Genomic DNA, 18,445 nt, shown 5'->3' with positions numbered 1-18,445 from the left:
CAAGTTGCCCTCTGGTTTGTGGGAGCTGACGGGCATTTGCATACTTTGCAGTGATGTCCAAAATGACCGGGAGAACCATCAGCATTCCTGTAAACCTTAAAGTTGGTATTTTATGGAATATAATATAGGGGAAATTTTAAGTACATTCAATACCACTTTGGGGTGTGTTTCTGACCTTCATCATTTTCCTTCTCTTTGAAGAACTCCTTTTACCATTTCTTGCAAAGCAGGTCTACTGGTGAAATTCTATCCATTATTGTTTGTCTGATAAAGTCTAATTCTCCTTCACTTTTGAAGAATAACTTTGCTGGATACAAAATTCTAGGTTGGTGACATTTTTTATATCATCATTTTACATATTTCATGCCACACATTTTTGCTTTCATGATTTCTGATGAGAAGTCTTATCCTTGTTTCTCTGTAGTTAAAGTGTTTTCTTCTCCCCCTCTGGTTCTTTAAAGATATTTTCATATTTTACTTTCTGTAGTTGAATATGATGTGCCTTGGTATAGATTTTTTTGCTATTTATCCTGCTTGGTGTTCTTTGAACCTCCTGGATACGTGGTTTAGTCTCCATCATTAATTTTGGAAAATTCTCAGCCATTATTCACATATTTCTTCTATCCCTCCTCTCTTCTCCTTCTGCTATTCTAATTACATGTATGCCACACCTTTTGTAATTATCCCACAGTCCTTGGATATTCTGTTTTCTATTTATTGTTACTATTTTTTTTATTTTAGATGTCAGTTTGGGAGGTTTCTATTGACATTTCTTCAAGCTCACTGATTCTTTCCTAGATCATAGACAGTTGACTGATGAGCCCATCAAAGGCGGTCTTCATTTGTTAGTGTTTTCAATTTCTAACATTTCCTTTTGATTCTTTCTTAGCATTTTCATCTCTCTACGTACATTGTCTGTCTGTTCTTGTATGCTGTCTACTTTATCTATTAGAGCCCTTAACATCTTAATCACAGTTTTAAAACTGTGGTCTGATAGATAATTCCAACACCTGTGTCACATCTGAGTCTGGTTCTATGCTTGTTTATGAATTTGGACTGTGTCTTTTTTTGCCTTCTGAAATGGCTAGTATTTTTGGTTGAAAGCTGGACATGATGTACTGGGTAATAAGAACTATGGCTAATTGGCTTTGAGTGTGAGGATTTATGTTTTTCTGGATTGGAGTTGGGCTGGACTAGAGTTGGGCTGTGTTTAGTGTTGATTTTAACTCAAGGCACCAGAAGCTTTAAATTCCCCTGAGGTCCTTATTTTTGTCTGTCCTGTTGTCTTTGAGCCTCTCTAAGAACTCTGTCTCAGATACAGTCTGCCTCTTACAGCTCTCTCAAACATGATGTGCTCTTATTATACTAGAGCCCTGTTAGGGTGGTGGTAGGCTGTGAGCAGGGGGAGTGTGCCATAATGCTGTGATTAAATCTCAATCTCTTGGTGATCTTGTGTCCCTGGGATATGACCTTCACAGGTGTTTCTTAGCTGTTTTGCCTTCTTTAGGTGAGACAGGAGGGTGAGAGGGACTGGAGTGAGAGAAATGCCCTTCCCTGGTGGGATAAAGCTCTGCTTAAGTCTTCCCCTGTTGTGGAGAACATTCTGAGTATATTTCTTGCTTTTCTCCTCCCTTGGCCAGAACCAGGAGGGGAGTTTTCTCCTATTTTCACAAAGAGAAATTGGTGGGGTCCCCGAAAGTAAAACCAATGAAAGTGTGTGTGATCTTATGATTTATTGTAAAAAGTATATATTTGGTCTTTGTTCCTGTTTCTGGCACAGAGCTCCTAAAACACCTAGAATTTCCTGTGATAAGAGCAATAAAGTTGTCTTTTATTATCTTTATGAAGTGATTTTGGGAAGCCCCTAAGGATGGGGGCTGGTTGCCAGGGCAACCAACCATGTGATTAGAGGGTCCCACTCCCCCCACCTCAAGGGAGGGGAGAGGGGCTGGAGGTTGAATCAATTGCCAGTGGACAATGGTTTAATCAGTCACGCCTAGTACTGAAGCCTCCGTAAAAACCCAAAAGGACAGTTCCAAGAGCGTCAGGGTTGGTGAACATGTGAAGATTTGGGGAGAGTGGTGCACTAGGAGAGGGCGTGGAAACTTTGCACCCCTTCCCTCATGCCCTGCCATCTGGCTGTCCCTGAGTTATATTCTTTCATAATAAACTGGTAATCTAGTTAAGTAAAATGTTCCTGTGAGCTCTGTCAGCTGCTCTAGCAATTAATTGAACCTGAGGAGGGGGTCACGGAAACCTCTGATCTATAACCAGTCAGTCAGAAGCACATGTGACATCCTGGGGTTGTGATTGGTGTCTGAAGAGGGGGAAGTCTTTTTTAAGAGAGACGAATTTTTTTCTGAGCACGTTCCTGCCTGGTGCATTAGTAATAGGTGCTCGACCATCACTTCCAGAAAGGTGCAGACAGCATGCACCTGCTCCTGCCCAGCGAGCTGGCCAAGTACACTGTGTCTGAGGGCACCAAGTACACCAGCTCCAAGCAAGCATCAGAACCAATGGCTCTCTTCAGAGCTCCCTCCACTGTCAGGAGAAGAGCTGTGGCGCCCATCAGCTTTCACTCCAGTTTCCAGCAGGAAACATATCAACATAGGTGGATTCAGAAAACAAGTTTTAAATTGCTTATTAATTCCTTCTCCATTATGGGTTGAATTGTGTCCTCCCAAATTCATATGTTAGAGACCTAACCGCCAGTACCTCAGGATGTGACTGTACTTGGAGACACGGTCTTTAACAGATGTGATTAAGGTAAAATGAGGTCATTAAGGTGGGCCCTAATTTAATATAACTGATGTCCTTATTTAAAGGAGAAATTTGGACAGCTAGACAGAGGGAAGACAATGTGAGGAGAGACAGGGAGAAAATGGCTGTCTATAAAGGAGGGAGGCCTGAAACAAATGCTTTCCTTGTGGCCCTGGGACGAACTGACCCTGCAGTCACTTTGATTTTGAACTTTTGGCCTCTAGAACCGTGGGACAATAAGTTTCTATTGCTTAAGCCACCCAGTATGTGGCATTCGTTATACAACCCTAGAAAACTAATACACTCCTTGATAGATTTCTACTTTAACGTGTCTCCTTTCTTATATATCGCCTATGGCCATCCTGGTGGATTCACCCTTTATCCCCAAAGGGATGTAAAATGGCCTCATCCAACACACTAGCCAACATCATTTATGCAGTTTGCAATTGCAATTTGTTATTGTCGTTTTTTAATGCATTGGAATCAGTTTGCTAATATTTAAAGTAGAATTTCTTTTTGCTTATTTATAAGTGACTACGGTCTGTAATTTTTTTTTCCCCTTTGGTGGGTCATCTTTATTCATTTTAATAGCAACATTATATTTTCTTCAGAAGGCAAAAAAAAAAGGTTTTCTTTCATCCTTTATTTTGGGAGAATTTGTTTATCAGTAGAATTTTATATTTCTTAATAGTTTAGCAGTAATTTTCCTGGAGGCCTGGCATTTCTTCAATACTTCAGGCCTTAAAAATCTCTAACTCAGGGCTTCCCTGGTAGCACAGTGGTTGAGAATCTGCCTGCCAATGCAGGGGACACGGGTTCGAGCCCTGGTCTGGGAAGATCCCACATGCCGCGGAGCAACTAGGCCCGTGAGCCACAACTGCTGAGACTGCGTGCCTGGAGCCTGTGCTCCGCAACAAGAGAGGCCACGATAGTGAGAGGTCCGCGCACCGCGATGAAGAGTGACCCCCGCTTGCCGCAGCTAGAGAAAGCCCTCGCACAGAAACGAAGACCCAACACAGCCAAAAATAAATAAATAAATTTAAAAAAAAAATCTCTAACTTATTTAAAATAACAATTTAGTTATGAAAAGTTTTATTACATATATATATATGTCATGTAAAAGTTTTATTATAATCTTGCCAGAAGGGATAAGCTGTATCTCAAGCCAATTAAAGAATTTTCTTTTAAGAGAGATACTTAGAAAAAAATGATAGAATACAGCATTAGCCTAGATTAGAAACAAACAGTTTAATGACAGTCCCTAGGATTTTAAGTATAAGAAAACATCCAGATTGAAAAGGAAGAAATAAAACCATCTCTATTTGCAAATCACATGGTTTTGTTTTTTTTTTTAAGTAGAGGGAAGGATTATTTATTTATTTATTTATTTATTTATTTTTGGCTGTGTTGGGTCTTCGTTTCTGTGCGAGGGCTTTCTCTAGTTGCAGCAAGCGGGGGCCACTCTTCATCGCGGTGCGCGGGCCTCTCACTATCGTGGCCTCTCTTGTTGTGGAGCACAGGCTCCAGACGCGCAGGCTCAGTAGTTGTGGCTCACGGGCCTAGTTGCTCCGCAGCATGTGGGATCTTCCCAGACCAGGGCTCGAACCCGTGTCCCCTGCATTGGCAGGCAGATTCTCAACCACTGCGCCACCAGGGAAGCCCCACATGATCTTATATATAGAAAATTCTTATACTTTGAAAGAATTTTCCTGCCTTCTCTCTATTGCCTTCTAGAGAAACTTTATGACTTTTTTTTTCACATAACAAAGAAAATCCTAATGGGATTATGTTGAATTTATAGATCAGTTTAGGGGAAAATGGATTTTTTTTCTTCAAACTTGTTTTAATAGCCAAGGAAGCAGGTCCCTCTGTTTTATTTAAACCTTCTCTGTAAACTTATCAACAAACTTTATATTTTTTGAGATCATCTTTGTTTATTTTATTTAGTATAATGAGTGAAATTTTCCCATTAGATTTTCTACCAACTCTCATCTGGAGACAGGAAAGATAATGTATTTGTCTGAATTTCTGAGTGAACCCTTTTGTTTGTGTTTGAGTTGTTTCTCTAGGACAGTGGCTCTCAAATGTTAACATTCATCCAAACACCTGAAGAACTTTGCAAAGCAGAGGGCTAGGCCTCATCCTGTTCTTATTCAGTTGGTCTGGGATGGACCCAAGAGTTTACATCCGTAACAAGTTCTCAAGTGACATGGACGATGCTGCCTCAGACCACACTTTGGATAATACTGCTTTAGGCTTTCCAGGTTTTAAATACTTTCAAATACTTTGAAGTGTTTACCATTTACCTAAAAAACCAAAAAACAAACAAACGAACCAAAAAAAACAAATCTTTTTTACTACATTCACTAATATTCTAGAATAAAAGTAATACTGGACTTCCTTGTCACTCAGGTAATGATTTATTTCACCATCATACATCATGCTGGGGCTTTGTTTGAGAGCTACTTGTTTTATCAAGATAAGAAATCATGAATTTATTATTATTTTACTAAATGCTTACTATTTATTAAAAAAGATAACTATCCAATATTCGTAAATATTTATTTTAAAGAGAGAACTATCCAATATTAGCAAAAATACTTTTAGTAATGTTAAAAAGCAAAATTCAACTGAGTAAATTTGAAGATCTAATTAGCATAGATTCATGCATCAGGCAGCATTCCATTTAGCAGATAGAAAGGAATTCCAAAGAGCTGTACAAAATGGAAGCCTTTTATAGGCAGAAGAGGGCGGGGCAAGGAAGTTATTCTAGCAAAGAGCTGATTGTTTCAGGCAAGGTCACCTTCCTTTGGGGAAAGGGAGTGGGGTGTCTATCAGGTAGATTACCTCACTAGTGCTGAACAGGTAATTCTTTTTTTTTTTTAATTTTTATTTATTTATTTATGGCTGCGTTGGGTCTTTGTTGCTGCGAGCAGGCTTTCTTTAGTTGCGGCGAGTGGGGGCTACTCTTTGTTGTAGTGCGCAGGCTTCTCATTGCGGTGCGCAGGCTTCTCATTGCAGTGGCTTCTCTTGTTGCAGAGCATGGGCTCTAGGTGTGCGGGCTTCAGTAGATGTGGCTCACAGGCTCGGTAGTTGTGGCGCACGGGCTTAGTTGCTCCATGGCATGTGGGATCTTCCCGGATCAGGGCTCGAACCCATGTCCCCTGCATTGGCAGGCGGATTCTTAACCACTGCGCCACCAGGGAAGCCCTGAACAGGTAATTCTACATTGACTGGTTAAAGGTCACATTCTTGGGACAGGCTGAAACTGCAATTAGGTTAGGTAGTAAGTCTTAGTTTGTTGACATGGGACTTAGCACAAGTGACTCCATTTGGGGCTTGTTATTTCTTTTTTAACCAGTAATGATTATGAACTTTTTTCATCTATCAACACCGAGTCATATTTATAGATTTCCCCATGTTGAAAAGTCCCTGCCTTCCTGTGAGTAACCCAGCTTCATTCTGATGGCAAGAGTTCCACGCAGGGGAGCTATTTGAAGGGCCTCTGGAAGTATCTGTGTTCTGATTGGCTGACATCCCTAGCTGTTTTATCCAATTAGAGAGCAGAACTGTTCATGCTCATTTAAATGTTCTCTCAAATCCAATCAGATGTTCAATTTATCCAAGTCCTCATCTGAATGTAAACCATATAAATAGGACCTTCCATGCCATCCACTTTTTCAAGGACCTGTGCTGTCTCCACTGGAAGTACATTTCTGCACCTAGGAAGGCTTACCAGTGAGATGTGACTGCTGTTCCGAAGAAGGAAAGAGCAAGGCCCAGTGACTTTGTATCCCAAAGTACTCAGATATCCTCCAGGTTCACCAGCTGCAAGTGGACTCTAAAGCAAAGTAGATTCCAAGGGCCTCTCTATTAACCCAAACTCTCCTAGTTATCTTTAAAACAGACTTCATATTAGTTTTCTGTTGCTGTCATAACAAATTACCTCCAATGTAGTGACTTCAAACAAAACCCATTTATTATCCTGAGGTTCTGCAGTTTGGAAGTCCAGGCATACCTCACTCCTCTGTTGAGTCTCATTAGCTCAATTCAAGATGTCTGCATGTTCCTTTCTGGGGGATAATTGTGCCCCCAGGCTCACTAGGTTTGTCCGGATGAGGTTCATTTCCCAGCTGACTGTAAGCGCTGGACTGTCTTTTCCCCTAGAACCTGCCCACATTCCTTCTCATGCTCTCCAGGTAATCCTCTCCACCGAGGGCAGGGCAGGTCCTCCTCCAGCTTCCAATCTTTCTGACTTCTGTGCTATACCTTTCTTCACTCCAGCCAGAGATAGTTCTCTGCTTTTAAGGGCTCCTGCAATTGAACTGGAAAATCCAGGATAATCTTTTTATCTTAAGGTTTGTAACTTTAATGACAGCTACAAAGTCCTGTTGGCTGTGTGACAGAACTTACTGACAGGTCCTTGGGACTAGGACATGGAGACCTTGGGAAGCGGGAGATTGCAGTCTGCCTACCACAGACTTCTTTAGTCAAATTTTCCCTTAGGACCTATTTAGTTGTCCATTATTCAAATCACCGAGGATATGCAGTAAAAATGAAGCTCAGGGCTTCCCTGGTGGCGCAGTGGTTGAGAATCTGCTTGCCAATGCAGGGCACACGGGTTCGAGCCCTGGTCTGGGAAGATCCCACATGCCACAGAGCCACAATTACTGAGCCTGCGCGTCTGGAGCCTGGGCTCCGCAACAAGAGAGGCCGCGATAGTGAGAGGCCCGCACACCGCGATGAAGAGTGGCCCCCGCTTGCCACAACTAGAGAAAGCCCTCGCACAGAAATGAAGATCCAACACAGCCATAAATAAATAAATAAATAAATAAATAAAGTAAACCCAAAGTTTAAAAAAAAAAAAAAAAAAAAAAAATGAAGCTCATTCTTCCACAGGTGGTAGAGTTCACATTCTCATCAGGGACATTCACAGATGGCTCGACAAAAGGGCATATAACAAAGCTGGACGTTTCTTTTTGAAAAAAATCACACATTGAAACTAGGGTGTGCCAGAGAACACTAATGAAGGAGCAGAAGGTACTATTATTTCTCTGAGTTTTTTGGGGGCAGGGGATTTTTGCCTGTTTGTATGAATGAATATGGCCATCACTGGAAACCTGTGGGAGGTTGGAGTGAGTGAACATTATGGTTACACAGGGATACAAACTATGTTCAAGGCAGAACTCATCTACTCTCAGTGGAAAGAAATGAGGACAATAATAAAATTACACACTCCTAGAATGAATGCTAAACATATAGATAGCCATGACTTTGGTTATGACCATATGATCAGGGTCAGGCCAAGTAGGGTGACCTCAAAGTCTTTGTGGCTGAGACCCAAGAAGAACCAAAATAATGTGTTAAATAGCCGAGTTCTTTTCTTTAAAAAAAAAAATGAGAAATTTCAAATATGTGCCAAGGTAGACAAAATAATAAAATGAACTGGACTTCAGCAATTATCAGCCTAAGACTAATTTTGACTCATTTATACATCTGCCCTCCTCTCGCTTAGATTATTTTGAAAAAAAAATCCAAAATGTTGTATCATTTCATGCGTAAATATTTCGCTGAATTCTTAGACCGTCCCAGTCAGCTGAAAGAATTTGGTTTAATATTTCAGGGACATAATTAATCATACTCATCAACAAAAGACAGATCCTGTCTTCTAGGTGTTTATCACCCACAAAACTTCTCAAGAGTATACTGCACAGAACTTATAAGCATGAGTGTTTTCAAAATGGCAATAGCAAAGCAATTTTATGAAACTGTTACCAGCAGCCGAAGGTCTACCCAGAGTCCTGGTATATTCATTTACTAGGACTGACAAAACAAAGTACCACAGACTGGATGGTTTAAACAATAGAAATTCATATTCCCACAGTTCTGGAGGCCAGAAGCCTGAGATCAAGGTGTGGGCAGGGCTGGTTTGCCCTGAGGCCTCTCTCCTTGGCGTGTAGACTCCTTCTTCTCCCTGTGTCCTCACATGGTCGTCCCTTTGTGGAGGTCTGTGTCCTAATATCCCCTTTTTTATAAGGACACCAATCATACAGGATTAGCCCACCCCAATGACCTCAGACTTCCTTGAGACTGGACCTGCAACGCCAACTCTTCCCTGGTCTCCAGCCCAGCCTGCAGATTTCAGATTTGCCAGCCCCACAATCATGTGAGCCAATTCCTTAAAATAAATCTCTCTCTTTATATATGCTGTTGGTTCTGTTTCTCTGGAGAATCCTGATTGATAAAACCTGGAATCAGCATTCTCTCTTTTCTCTTTCACCCCGAGTTGTAAACGAGCCAAGTTCTTTTCTAAGCTTATCTTTTTATTTATTTATTTTTGGTAAAACCTTATTGAATGCAGCTAACAATATCCACTTGTGCTATTAACACTCTATATCAAAACAGGCAGTGGTATCACTACACAAGGAGAAGTGCTGGTTTCCAGCCTCTATGAAGTTTCCTGCCATATGAGGTGTGGACCACTTTCCCTGCTCACCATTTCTTCTGTGATAATGCTGCATAAAGATAGCCTCGGTGACTTTCAGCAGCAAGCTCCAGGGCTGCTGGGCACCGTGGCTGCTGGCTCCAGGTTGCAGTTCCCACTCACTTGTTCTCTTTCTGGGCTCAGGAAGCAGCTCCTCTCTGGGATGTGCAGGTCTCGGGGTGCAGGATAGAAATGCAAGGCTGGTGGTAACTCATTGCACCAGAGGCCCTTGCTCTGGAAGTGGGCACCATCCCTTCTAACCTGCCATCGCCCAGTGAGGGCCCATGATGTGCTAACTTCCTGAGGCTACCCTGACAAACTACCACAAATGGGGAGCTTACCACAGGAATTTACTCTCCCAGTTCTGGAGGCCAGAAGTCTGAGATCAAGGTTTCGGCGGGGCCTCACTTCCCCCAGAAACTCTAAGTGTGGGTCTTCCTGCCTCTCTCAGCTCCTGGTGGCTCTAGGAATCCCTTGGCTTGTGGCTGAATCACTCGAGCTTCTGCCACCATCGTCATCTTCTCCTTGTGTGTGTCAGTGCTCCCTCTGCTTCTCTCCTATAAAGAGACATTTAGGGCCCACTTGGATCATCCAGGATAAGCTCCTCCTCTCAAGACCCTTGATTTACTCATATCTTTTCCACACAAGGTAATATTTACAGGTTCTGGGATGAGAAAGAGAATATTTCATTGAGTGGCCAGTTTTTGAGCCACATGTGGCTGCACCCAAGGTCATGGGACAGGGCAGTTCACCTCTGGGAGTGAGGAGTGGGGCACATGATTGGGGAACATTTGCTGAACTCAAACTAGCACAAGCAGATTTAGTGCAAGGCAAACCCACCTACTATCATGACCAGAAACTAAAAGAAGGAAAAAGTACATTGGTGTCCTTTCTTAAATTTGTGTTGCTAAATGGAGTAATCTGGATGGAAAAAAAAAAAAAATGCATGTAACCCAGCTGGCTATGCCAAAGAGAAAGACCATATAAGAGTTACATGGAAGGAACTTCTCTGGTGGCGCAGTGGTTAAGAATCCGCCTGCCAATGCAGGGCACACGGGTTTGAGCCCTGGTCGGGAAGATCCCACATGCCACAGAGCAACTAAGCCTGTGAGCCACAGTTACTGAGCCTGCGCTCTAGAGACCGCGAGCCACAACTACTGAAGCGCGCACACCTAGAGCCGTTGCTCCGCAACAAGAGAAGCCACCGCAATAAGAAACCCGTGCACCGCAGCAAAGAGTAGCCCCCGCTCGCTGCAACTTGAGAAAACCTGCGCTCAGCAACCAGGACCCAACGCAGCCAAAAATAAATAAATAAATAAATAATTTTTAAAAAGAATTATGTGGAAGAAAGGAATGTTCTTATCATCAGTGGTGACACCAAAACCCACTGTCAGTTCATGTTGGGTAAAACCCCATGGATGGCAGAAAAACTACCAATGGTTGCAGTGGTTTTCATGAAATAATGCTAATATATTCTCTCCCTTGAATCGTTTATTATTCACGTGTGGAACAGTCACCAGAACCATTAGGCAGAGTCAAGCTCATGCTTTTAGAAATATTTCTCCTTTGTTTCTACAATGTCCTCACTGAGACAATCAAAGGCCTGGAAATTCTGGAGGACTGCCAGTGATCACAACGACTCTGAAGGTCAATCTATCTCCACAGGATGGACACATACATAACCACTGAAAGAGAGAACAGTGAACAAGAGAAACAAGATGGCTGAGTCCCAGCTCTCCACACACAGACAGATATCACAGACAAAAGCAACATTTACTTCCCTTCCCCTACAGCCAACAACATGTGTGTGCCCAGCTCTTCAGTTCCGACCGTAATACTAATTTTCATGAAAAGCAAAACAAATTATCTATGGCTTGAGTGCAAAGAACAAAAACAAAATAGTTGAATTCACGTCTTAAGTCAAAAAAACCAAAATCCAATGTGTGTTTGCTAAGGTCACCAAGCAGTTCTGCAGTTCTCAGCAGACACTGAGTGTCCCACAAATTTAACTCAGTTCTAACATCATCTACCTGGAGATAGTGTCAGACCTCACAGATTAAGGACTCAGATTAAAAAAATTAATTAATCAACAGTCAATGTAAGAAAGAAATAGAGAATTTTATTGAACCAACCTGAGGATTATAACCCAGAAGACAGTCTCTCAGAAAACTCTGAGGATTGTGCCACCCATTAGAGGTCAAAGCACAATTATATAAGTTTTTGAGACAAAGTGTCATACATTAAAGAGTTATACATCAAAGTGATACACTGACAGTTTACACAGTTCAGCAAGGCAAGTGGTGGGTCATTGCGACCCCTTACAGGATTAAGGAAGGAATGTTACCTCCTAAGGAGTTACCTTGCTGGCATCAGGAGGAAATTGTTTTTGTTGCTGTTGTTTGTTTGTTTGTTTTGGTGAGTAAGCATTCCTGTGTTAAGGGGATCTAGTTAATGTATAATGCAGATGCATAACGCACACTAAAGGGGAGAGAACAGGGGCTCAAATGGCAGAGAGATTTTTATGGTAAATTTTTCTTGTCCTGTCTCAAAATAATTTTGTTTCATCACTGCCCTCAGTTCAGAAGCCAGTCGCAAGTCCAGGATGTCACCTGTGCTTCTGACTGACTGGTTATAGATCAGAGGTTCCAATATCCCTCTTTCGGAGTTTGATTAATTTGCAAGAGCAGCTCACAGAACTCAGGGAAACACCTTACTTACTAGATTACTGGTTTATTATTAAAGGATATAACTCAGAACAGCCAGATGGAAGAGGTGCACAGGGCAAGGCATGTGGGAAGAAGCACTGAGCTTCTGTGCCTTCTCTGGGCACACCACTGTCCCCAAGCCTCCATGTATTTACCAACCTGGAAGCTCTCTGAACTCATCCTCTTGTGTTTTTATGGAGGCTCCAGTACTAGTCATGATTGAGTAACTCCTTGGCCACTGGAAATTGAGTCAACCTCCAGGCCCTCTCCCCTCCTGGAGGTGGGGGTGTGGTGGGGGGACTGAAAATTCCAACCCTCTAATCACTTGCTTGGTTCTACTGGCAACCAGCCCCCATCCTCAATGAGTTTCCAAAAGTCACCTCATTAATGTAACCAAAGACACCTGTATGGTTTTCATCACAGGAAATTCTAAGTATTTTAGGAGCTCTGTGCCAGGAACAGGGGACAAAGACCAAATATGTAATTTCTTATGTCACGATATCACACAAAACAAAACAAAAAAACCCAAATCAAAATTCCTTGATGGATCTGAAATAACTTGCTGCTGTCAGAAAGCAAAGATGCTTTCAACAATATCAGGGGCTACCCTTAAAGACAAAATAGCCATTTTATTTGAAAGGGTCTCCCCTGGGCCACAGTTGAGAATTTGAGAATCACACAACAATAATAATGGTTAATTAGATTATGTTTAGTTTATAAAAGAAGAAAAGTTAATATATGCAATTACAAGCATACGAAAATTAAAAGACGTAAACAATATTGTGTTGAATTTTTATGGATTTTGGTTAAAGAAGAAAGCCGTTGACATATACGGGTATTTGGTCTTAGGCATATGTCTGTTACTAACGTTTAGATGTGGACGTGTGTGTATCCCTTTAAGTAGGAAAGAGCGAACAGATATCTAAGACACTGTCTAGAACAGAGATCCCTTGGGGGCCGAACATCGGGGAGGCGGAGATAAATGCCCTTCGGATAGCGCGAGAGGAGAGCAGGCTTTGCTAATGGTGCTGAGGGGGTACTTGGAGTGCTCCACTCCAGCGCGCACAGGAACAGCGGCGTCAAGTAAACCGTCACCAGACAAGGGAGAATAGGCCGTAGCCTTTCTGTCTCAGGAATGAGAGACCCTGCGAGAAATCGGTGACATCAAGTGTGCAAAATCCGGAAAGTGTCCGAGATTCTGAGCCCGGGGAAGGATTGGAGAGGCGGGGTTCTCGGGGCGCAGGTCAGTGGCCGCAGCCGGAGGACAAGAGGGTGGATGCGTGACCAATGCCGTCAGGCCGGCGGTCTTTGAACTGACCAACCGGAAAACGTTCCCAAGTGCAAACAAGGGCAGCAAAGGCTTTGCTGTTTTATGTAGCGAGCCCTGACCACAGCACGCAGGAGCCAGAGCCTCCAAACCCACCATCCTCCCCACCGCGGGCACCAGAAACCGCCAGCGACTGTTCCCAGCACCCTCCACTTCACGCACCGCGGTATCTCCACCCCTCCTCCCGCATACTCTTGCACCCCTGTATCCCCGCCCCCCGTAACCTGCACTCCTGCATCCCCAGCCCCTATAATCCCCTCCTTCGTACCCCCCACCACCCCCGCATCCCCGAAGCCCTATATCACCTCCTCCGTACCCCCGCACCCCTGCATCCCCGCGCCCAGGTAATCCCCGCCCTCCGCCCCGTACCGCCGCATCCCTGCACCCCCATGCTCCAGTATCCCGCACTCCTTTATCTCTGTACCTCTGCACTTCTGCGCGCCAGTATCCCCGGCACCCTTGCATCCCTGTACCCCTGCACCCTTACCTCTGAACTCATGCGCACACGCACCTTTTTATCTCCACCGCTCCTCTCCCCGGCCCCCCCCCCCCCCCCCCCCCCCCCCCCCGGAGTCGGCCGAATCTCCCTCTCGCGCTCTGCCCTCCCAGGGCCAGCGGCATCCCATCACCTAGGACCCAAAGAGCGAGCCCCGCTGCAACGGCGCCGCTGGAGAGGCTCTGCAGAAACCTGGCTTGTGCGCCGCCCTGCCCGGCGCGTCCACTTTGCGCCCAAGGACCCACAGCTCACGCGCCGCATCTCCGGGAACTGGCCGGAAATGGCGACCCGAGATCCCCAAAGACATCAAGTCCACGTCCCTTTTTACGTTTCAACAAAAACAACTCTCTCCCGGGATGGTCTCTGAAGAAGCCGCGGCTTCAAAGTCCCTGCGGGAGTGTGACCCTCATCCTTGGGTTCCTAATTTTCTTTTCTTGGTAACTTCCTCCCAACCAAACCCGAAGTCGGCTCAATGACTGTTGTGGAAAAGGACACCCGGCAGCGGGTGGCGCCCAGAGGTGGGATGGCACACTTTCTCCCTGCTCTTTGGCTGTGTAGCTTTTGGAGCTCAATTCCATTCTTTCTCTGACTAGAAGGAGAAGCACTCTTTTGGTTTTCTTTTTTCTTTTCATTCATCATATATTCATTTAGCACCTACTAGGTGCCTGGCATAGCTCTGAGAACTTGGTTGAAAAGTGCCTTCCTGGAGTTATATCTAGTTGGGGAGGTGATGACCCGTAGAGGGGAGATAGTGTCGTAGAGGTTTACACGCTGAGCAGAAATAGAGCACCATTGGCTTGGGGCGTGTCGCCCAGGACCGTGGAGACTTGAGAGGAAACTTGGAAGCCTTCGGAGTGGGAACCCGCTGCTCTGGAGATGGTCGGACGCCTGGGTTTGGAGGGACAGAGACTAGCTGAGGGTAGGAGGAGCTGGCGCGGGGGAAGGAGGCGTGGTCAGAGGTAAATGGAAGAGCGGCTCCTGCTGTGCCCTGAAAGATTGGGGCTTTTACTTGGAGGGCACCGCGCAGCCGCTGCAGGGCCTGAGTGAAGTGACTGCCTTCAAGGGCTTTGCGCCCCTTTAATTAAGGCCTCTGAGGCCACACATGTGACGTTTTAAAGTGGAATTTCTACAAATAGGAGGGTGGTGAGTGTATCACACACAGCGTTCATTCGTCATCAGACTTGGTGTCCAGCACACCTGTATGGGCGCTGGCTAGGCTGCTCTATTCCAAGTGTGCAGGTGTCCTTGGGAATCCGGCCAGCCATGGTTTTCCTGGCCTCCAGGAGCTCAGCTTGAACGTCACCCCCCAATACCCAGCAGTGAGAGGAAGCAACCGAGCTGTTCCGTGGAAAGTAACCCGTCTGTCTCACCTGCCTGGGGGTAGCCTCCTACAGCTCTCAGGTGGAGGTACTAGAGGACATACCCTCCAAGGTCACTACAGGTCATGGTGCAGAAGGGCTCACAGGCCACATTAGAAAGCTCAAACCACGTGGTTTATTAAATTAATTTAAAACAGGCAACAAGAAGTAAGGGGGAAGAGATGGGGTGAGATGGGGTGACACAAACATAGGTGTCAGCAGGAAAGCCGCACCACCTGATCCTGGGCACACGTGGACATGTGTGTGTCCTGTTCTCCCTGCCACCTAGCCTCCCTGCTGATGGTGAGGTTATGAGGAACAGGGTCCAGGAGACACCAGGGGTCCTGGGCCAATGCATACAGGTGCAGCCACACAGGGACAGGCTCTCCTGTGGAGAGTCCCAGCAGTGGCTGCTTACGATCTGTGGAAATTGAGTGCCTCAGGGGTTCTGAAGGCTTAGTAGCTATTGTATACTTAGTGATCATGAATCTTTAATGCCTCTTGTATACTTAATGATCACAAATATTTAGTGACCAGATGCCTCACATTTATTTACCTTTGTCTTGGTGTTTCCATCCCATCCATCAATTTGTGGATTATTGGCATCTTTGCTATGTTGAGTCTTCCAATCCACGAACACTGTATGTTTCTCCATTTATTTAGATCATCTTTCATTTCTTTCATCATCATTTTGTGATTTTCAGCAGCAAGTCCTGTACATGTTTTGTTAGATTTATACCTGTGTTTCATTTTTTTTGGAGTGATTTTACATGGCAATGTGTTTTTTTGTTTGTTTGTTTTTTGTTTTTAATTAATTATTTATTTATTTATTTATGGCTGTGTTGGGTCTTCGTTTCTGTGCGAGGGCTTTCTCCAGTTGTGGCAAGTGGGGGCCACTCTTCATCACGGTGCGCGGCCTCTCACTATCGCGGCCTCTTTTGTTGTGGAGCACAGGCTCCAGACGCGCAGGCTCAGTAATTGTGGCTCACGGGCCCAGCTGCTCCGCGGCATGTGGGATCTTCCAGGACCAGGGCTCGAACCCGTGTCCCCTGCATTGGCAGGCGGACTCCCAACCACTGCACCACCAGGGAAGCCCCTGGCAATGTGTTTTTAATTTTGGTTTTCACATGCTCAGTGTTTATATATAGAAATTCAATTGATCTTTGTGTTGATCTTGCATCCTGAGACTTTACTGAATTCAGCTATCAGTTTTTGGGGTTGTTTCATAGATTTCTTGGGATTTTCTGTGTAGACAATCATGTCATCTGCAAATAGTTTTATTTTTTCTGTTCCAATCTGTATGCCTCATCTTCCTTCCTTCCATTCCTCCCTCCCTCCTTCTCTATTTCTTCTTTTTCTTTCCTTTCTTTTTTCTTTTCTTTTCTCTTCTGGTCTTTTCTCTCCTTTCTCTTTCTCTTTCTTCCTTCCTTCCTCCCTCCTCTCTCTTTCTCTTTCTTTTCTTTCTGGCTTATTGCACCAGCTAGAACTTCCAACACTACACTGAATGAGTGGTTAGGCGGACATCCTTTCCTTGTTCCTGATCTTAGAGGGAAAGCATCTAGTCTTTCACCATTAACTATATTGTTATCTGTCAATACTTTTTCTATGCTTTTTCTGCATCAATGGAGATGATTATATGATTTTTCTCCTCCTTCTTCTTTTTTCCCTACCTGTTGATGTGGCGGATTCCACTGAGTGACTTTTGGTAGATTTTATTCCCAAGGAGGGAAACTGAATTTTTGAGAATCTCACTTATGCTGTAGTGTTGGTAGCAGGAGATTAGTACAGAGGCAACTGAAGTAGTTCAGGTAAGAAATGATGGTGTACAAGTTTCCTGTGGCTGCTGTAACAAACTACCACAAGCTGAGGTGGGGAGGGGGTGCTAAAACAACAGAAATATTTTTCCTCCCAGTTCTGGAGGCCAGAGGTCAAGGTGTGGGCAGGGCTGTGCTCCCTCTGGAAGAGGCAGAAAAGGGAGGATCCTTCCTGCTTCTTCCAGCTCCTGGCACTCCAGGAGCCCCTTGGCTTGTGGCCACTTCACCCCAGTCTCTTCCTCTGTAGTCATGTGGCCATCTCCTTGTATCTCTGTGTCTTCTCCTCTTCTGTCTCTTGTAAGGATAGTTGTCATTGTATTTAGGACCCATCCTAATCCAGGATGACCTTCTCATCTCAAGATCCTTGATTTAATTACACCTGCAAAGACTTTTTCCAAATAAGGTCACAGTTGCTGGCTCCAGGCCTTAGGATGTGGACATATCTATTTTAGGGGGGAAGGGGGGGAAGCAACCTTCAGCCCACTACAGGTGGAATCCAGGACTAGGGTGGTAGCAGCTGACATAGACAGAAAGATCTGCCTTCCTGATGTTTACCAACTTGCTATTGGTCTCCACATGAGCAACCATGGAAAAGAACAAATGAAAGGCAGATCTGTTAGTGTATTTAGTTTACTTGAGTCGCTGGAGAATGGCAGGACCATCTACCTGACTGGGGAATGATGGGGAGGTGGTAGTGTGGGGGGGGGCTGTCAGGCTCAGAGTGCAGTCCAGCCATAACGAGTGGGTGGAAATCCCCAGCAGGAGCATTAAACCTGGCACTCTGGGAAGACATCTGCCATCAGTGATGTTTGGACATCACTGAAGCCCATCTCATCCATGACCTGGATGAGACTGTGAGAAAGAGGAAGGCTCTGGTCAAACCACAGAACCCGTGGTGGATGGCAACATGGCCAATTGCCACTCCTAGCATTGAGAGTGGAGGCTACTGGTCCACACATAGGGTCCAGTGGGCCTGGTGATTCGCCGAATCCCAGTTTGGGGCCTGAGCGCAGTGTGCAGGCCAGGCCTCAGGGGTCCTGAGCACTTTTTGTCTTCTTGGGACTGTGTAAGGAAGCTTGAATTAGCCATGGGGAGAGATGGTGAGAAGAACCAAAGTGTTCAGATATGTGAGAGGCTGCCAGACCAGCACCTTCCCGGGGACCCTCCCCCCACAATGACCCATGACTGATCGACCAACTGATCCCCCAGCTGGCCCCAAATGCCTGAGCCAGCCTTCAGCATGTTCACTAACCACCAGCTTTCTTGGGGGTCCAGCTCAAACTGCTGACCTACAGGCCCTCTAGGACATTTGGGGCTGATCTGCCACCCTGTAGGAGAGAACAGGAAGGACATGACCCAAAGAGGGCTGCAGGTGACTGGGAGTGAGCTGAAGACAGGGCAGCTGGAGATAGAGGTGGCCTGGAGGCCCAAGGGCAGTGCTCACAGGAGGGGCTGCTGCGTCCAAAGTCGAGAGGGAGGTGAGAAGCACCAGGACCTGGTG

This window comes from Balaenoptera musculus, chromosome 3 (assembly GCF_009873245.2).
Source record: "Balaenoptera musculus isolate JJ_BM4_2016_0621 chromosome 3, mBalMus1.pri.v3, whole genome shotgun sequence".
Lineage (NCBI taxonomy): Eukaryota > Metazoa > Chordata > Mammalia > Artiodactyla > Balaenopteridae > Balaenoptera > Balaenoptera musculus.
Note: the sequence above shows the minus strand (reverse complement) of the source record.